General features: G+C 41.6%; 1 pseudogene; it reads right to left on the bottom strand.

Moving 5' to 3' along the window:
• Window positions 1-357: 357 nt before the first annotated feature.
• Window positions 358-968, bottom strand: LOC102894620 (annotated as a pseudogene).
• Window positions 969-5,439: the final 4,471 nt, after the last annotated feature.

The following is a 5,439-nucleotide window of genomic DNA, read 5'->3' as shown; positions in this document are numbered from 1 at the left end:
ATCCAGGTAGGAAGATACTGCATGTATCTTCCTGGGCTGCCTTCAGTTTCCCATCCTCTCTCACCCCTGAATCTTTGCACTCACAATTTGTTCCACCAGAACAGCCTTCCTCTTTCTTATTTGGCTAATTCAAATTCATTCTACAGCTGTCAATTTAAATACCTAACTTTCTCTGAGGCCATTCTTAATCTCCCAACTATCAGTCTTTGACCTTCTTCCCTGTTCCTTTGGAATCCTCACCTCTTGCTATCTCTTGCCAGTCATTTTTTTTTTTTACATTCAGATATTATATTTAAACACCAGTTACACACATAACACATGTATTCAGGAATATCTGATTAAAAACTTTGAACTCATTTACCCACAGCACCTACTGGCCCACCACATCCTTCTTTCACTTGTGGCAGGTATAAGGCCCAGAGGGCCTTGCTGTGCAGTGACAGCAACTCTGAGTGTTGGTGCTGGGGCTCCCATGGGACAGGCATGTGGGAGGCCACCTTCTGGCTCCTCTCTGCAAACAGGCGCTCCATGTAAAAGCCATTAAAGTCGAGCCTGGAAATGACACTGGCTATGCCATGCTCGCAGTCCCTTGTGCTGTAGATGCTCATTTGAGCCAGAATGTCAAGCAGACAGTCTGAGAAGTTCTTATATAACTTATTCATGGTGGCCTCGAAGCTGGAGGCCAGCTGAGGTGTGTCCACGTGCTCTGCCATGTGCCTCGGCAGGTGGCCCAACTAGCCGTCCAGTTTTAGGCTCTGTGTAAACTTCTGCATGCAGTTGATGAACATGATGCACATGGACATGAGGTTGGAGAAGAACTTCAGCAGCTTGGGGTTGGTCAGCATGCAGTCCTTCAGGCAATTATCCAGAAACTTTGTGTGGTGTCCCAGCATGTCGTCAATGTTGGAGACAGATTTCTGGTTTTTTTGAAGGATATGCCAGGTTGGCTTCATCAGTTCAAATTTCATGTAGTACTGAATGTTCTTAGAGGGCAGAGACCATGCTTATATTGTTCTGTTGGATTTCTTGACCCTAATACTGGACTAAACACATAGTAGATGCTTTGTAAATGTGTCCTGAAAAGTGAGGGAGTGGATTACATGCAGTTTCTATAAATCTTCCACTGATCAGGTGCTGTGAAGAGTAAGAGCCCCATACTTGAGTCCTAGGTCCAGTAGTGGCTGGATGTAGTAGTGGCAGGATTTTATATATATATATATATATATATGAGAGAGAGGGAGAGAGAAAGAGGAGGAGGGAGAGGAGGAGGGGGAGGAAGAAATTGAGATTTTATTTTAAGGAATTGTCTCACATGATCGTGGAGGCTGGCATGTTGGAATTCTACAAGGCAGGCCAACCCAGGGAAGAAAGGATGTTGCAGCTCAAGTCTCAAGACAGTCTGGAGGCAGAATTTTCTTTTCCTTTGGCACTTCAGTGTGTTTTCTCTTAAGACCTTCAACTGGTTAGATGAGGCCCACCCACATTCAGTGGGTAATCGGTTTCACTCAAAGTCTACTGATTTACATGTTAATCACAGCAACATCTAGGCTAGTGTTGACCAAATATCTGGGTAATGTGGCCTAGCTAAGTTGAAACATAAAATAAACCATCACATAGGTGATCTGGTGATCTAGGTGAGTTATTTAATGTCTCCTAACCTCTATTTACATTGATGGGGCTAATGTGGTACCTACCTCGCAGAGTTGTGGTGAGAATTAGAGGAGACTGTGTCTGATAAACAGCAGTGACATTTAATGGTTCATAGTAGACAAGTCTGGCCTTCTTGCCTTATTCTTATTCTACCCCAAAGAGAGGGTCAAGTGGTAGCAGAAATTCTTTTCTGTTCCTTCCACAACTCTCATGTGTAGGGGATTTGTAGGGGATGCTCCTGAGGAGGAAGACACTATTTTTACTCTGTTCTTAGAGGCTAGCCATATGTAGCTCCTTCCCTTTACTTCTATACCCTGTGGAAAAGAAGGTTGAAGGAATGAGAATTGCTGAGGTCAAGTTATATTTGGGCACCTGAGAGGAAGGAGGGGTGAAACCTAGATTGGAATTGGAATTCTATGCTCCTAGTAGATTTTGTCACTGCCTCTGGAATCCCTGAAGGCCAGAAGATATTGTTTCGACCAAGGACCTCTGAGTAACTTCTCTTTGTTCACAGACATCACTAGTGTATGTGCACATATGCCCCCATGTGTTGGCTTTTGTTCCCATTTCCTTGAGATAGAGATAATTTTACGTGATAAAAAATGCTCAAATGCAAGACCCATAGACCTCTTTCTATTTTAAGTAAAATTGACTTTTTTTTGTAAAAAAGAATAAAAATATCGCCCATCATGTGTGTGGCCTGAACACAACCCTCAAAACATCTTAAAGATTATCCATCAAGGTTTATAAAAGGAAATTTATTATTCTTAATTGCTCTTATCTTATTATTATATAATACTTTGTGAATTTATTTTTTAACCTATAATCTTATGCCAGAATGAACCCTTTAAATTTATTTTTATTTGTAGACTGAAACAAAAACAAAATATACAGGGCTGTGTTTGCTATTTTAATTTTATTCTCTGTTACTTTTCCTTTCAACTTGAAAAGGAATTTTGTGTTACAGATCAACATTTGGCCCACAGCCAAATAGTGCTCCTCACAGCCACTGGGGCATACCTGTGAGGGTTCTGGGCTAGCAGATGGTGCTCCTCACAGCCACTGGGGCATACCTGTGAGGGTTCTGGGCTAGCAGATGGCCATATGTGTCTCCCTTAATCCTGTGTGCCTGGGAGAAGTATCAAGCAAAGGTATTAATAAAATGCTCAGAGTCCACATATGGTATTTGGGGTTTAAAATCCTTCATAAACTTTTTCCATTCCTATCAGCAGTTTTATTTATTGTGGGACATCCAGCAGCTCTCCTTTAGGGGTTATTTGAGAAGCAGCAATGGCTTCTTGTGGAATGAGCATGTTTGCTGTAAGATTTGTGCAAAGATTAAGTGCCAGTGGGAGAGTTACCCCTATGTTGCCTATCTGAAAATTTCGGTGGGGTTTTCCCTGTTGTTGTCTTTCACGTTCTCAGGTACATGGATCCTTCAGAAGCGTAGCCCTATTGATGGAAAAATGCTTTTTCCTTTCCCTTCAGTGTACCAGGATCACATCCACGGGCCAGCAAATGGATTTTCTCCTTTCTGTCTGCATTCAGCTGTGCTTTTACTGATTTGGGTGTCCAGAGCAGGAGATCAGGCCAAAAAGATATATTTCAAATTTTTTAAAATTGCATCATGCTCAGTTTGCCCCTGCAAATCAAAGTTACAAATATCTTTCTACCTCTATGTGAGACTGAGCTTGGGCCAGATTGTGGAAAAAGTATACCTTGAATCAAAAAGAGCCAATAAATGGATGTGTCCTGGAAGGCAGAGTACCTAGACACATTCTACTGGGTGGCCTCATTCATAAAAGAATAGAGAAAGATCCCATACTTGCTAAGTAACTACAGAAGCAGACATCATAGTGCCTGAGTTTGGCAAGGCTGATGAAGGGGACTTTAGAGCCATGTCGCACATACTTCCCTCTCATGACAGTTAGCCCTGCTTGACACATCATAACTGGGTGTTGAATGTTTGGACAAATCAAGATAGGTAACCACCAGAACAGATGGTGCCGTACTTTTTTCTCTGTCATCTTCTATCTCTAATTATCACCAAATTATTCCGATTCTATCTGATAATTGCCATTCGCATCTATCTTTTTCCTATAACTGTGCTGCCTCTGCTTAGATCATTCACTATTACTCCAGAAGTGTGTGCTCAGCTACAGTCAGGTCACATTCAATGTCCTCAGAGATAGATCTGCCTGTTGCTAATAAACTAATAAACTTCCGTTTCAATGCCATTCACTTGCGCAGGCTCCTTCCAAGAGCTGAAGGAGCCCTAGAAATATTCACATGGTCATATGAACCTCTCATGGACCTCTATTTTTTGGGTATCAGTGTAGTCACAGGTATTTTTGTGCTCCAGCAAAAGGAAAGTTGAGTTGAGAGTAATTTGGCTTGGATTTACTAGAAGATACTTTTGTGGTAAACAGTAATTTTCAGATGTAGTTAAGTTATTGCTAGCTGCCATCCTAGTGTAGGATTTATTTCTAGGAACATTCCTTTGGCCCACTGCTCTGATGTACCCAGCTTGTGACATGAAGTAGATATGAGTTTTTCCTACAGTATCTGACACCAAATGTTTGTGCAAAGTCAAGGAAAAGCAAGATACAAAGCAGGAAGCTGGTCTGTGGAAGATTCTTCCAAACATCTGATATATAAAATTGTAAGCAGAGGACTTTGTTTTCAATAACAACTAGTTAAAACAGAAGTTCACCATGCTATGTATACAATTATAAAGGCACCATACCATTTTTTTCTCTTCTAATGAGAATTCTGAAAAAGAAATTTATTGGAATTTTCATGATTTAAGCTGCGGTTGCGTTTTTTCTTAACTATTTTACAATTTGTATTTTGCTGCAGTTTATTATCTTTTTTTAAATAGGTGTTCGCTTTTGAATCCAATTATATACATTCTTAGTTTTGAATTATTTTGCTTAACAAAGGCTCCCAGAAAGTCTGGATAAGCCACTGACTTTCTTCCATATTGTAGTCAGGCTGGTCTTCTTAAAGCCAAAGTCTGCTCAGGTGATGGCTCTCTAACCTGACCCTTTGATGACTCTCACCTTTTCAACCGCACGTGCTGTCTTCTTCATCCACTCTCTTGCCCCCTCCATCCTGGGCACTGGAGATACTGTACATCTGGGGCTCCTGGAATTCTCTGCCTTGTGTGCTCCTCACCTCCTTTGACAATGTGGTTCTCTCTAATCACAAGGGCTACTTCAGGATTTTTTTGTTTGTTGGGTAAACTTCTATTCATCATGCACAGTGTACCAAGGCAGAAAATCATGCAGGTGAATTGGAAACCTGCCAGGACTAGAGTTGGATAGGGTGGCCTGAAGTGATCACAACTGGTTTTTGTGAGTGAAACTTGGTAAGAGTGAAGGGCCAAGAGCAGAGTGGCCAGTAGAAAGTGCGTCACATGTTTCTGGTGGCATGCTCCTTGCTTGGCACAGCGTAAGTAAGTACTGAACCTATAGTGTTGAGGGACTCCATGAAGCATCCACTGTCATCCACCACCTGAGGGACTAAGCAGGAAGGATGGACTATAGACTGTTGCATTCCTTCCTTTCCTGGTCTTCTTGTTTCTCCTTGATCTACATCCCATGGAGTTCTCTTGCTGCAATGGCTGTCTGTTCTGGATATGGGGCTCATTCAGTTCCTTTCTCTACCACTCTCACCCTCACGGAATACCATACTTCCTTCTTTCAAGCTTTATTCCTTTTTTCAATGTCAGTGCTATGGAAATAACCTGGACAGGGTCATTTGTTTCTTCATTATTCTTCATTTATT

This window comes from Pteropus alecto, unplaced genomic scaffold (genome assembly GCF_000325575.1).
Source record: "Pteropus alecto unplaced genomic scaffold, ASM32557v1 scaffold109, whole genome shotgun sequence".
Taxonomy (NCBI): domain Eukaryota; kingdom Metazoa; phylum Chordata; class Mammalia; order Chiroptera; family Pteropodidae; genus Pteropus; species Pteropus alecto.
The sequence above is the reverse complement of the archived record's forward strand: the minus strand, read 5'-3'. Positions and strand labels throughout refer to the sequence as shown.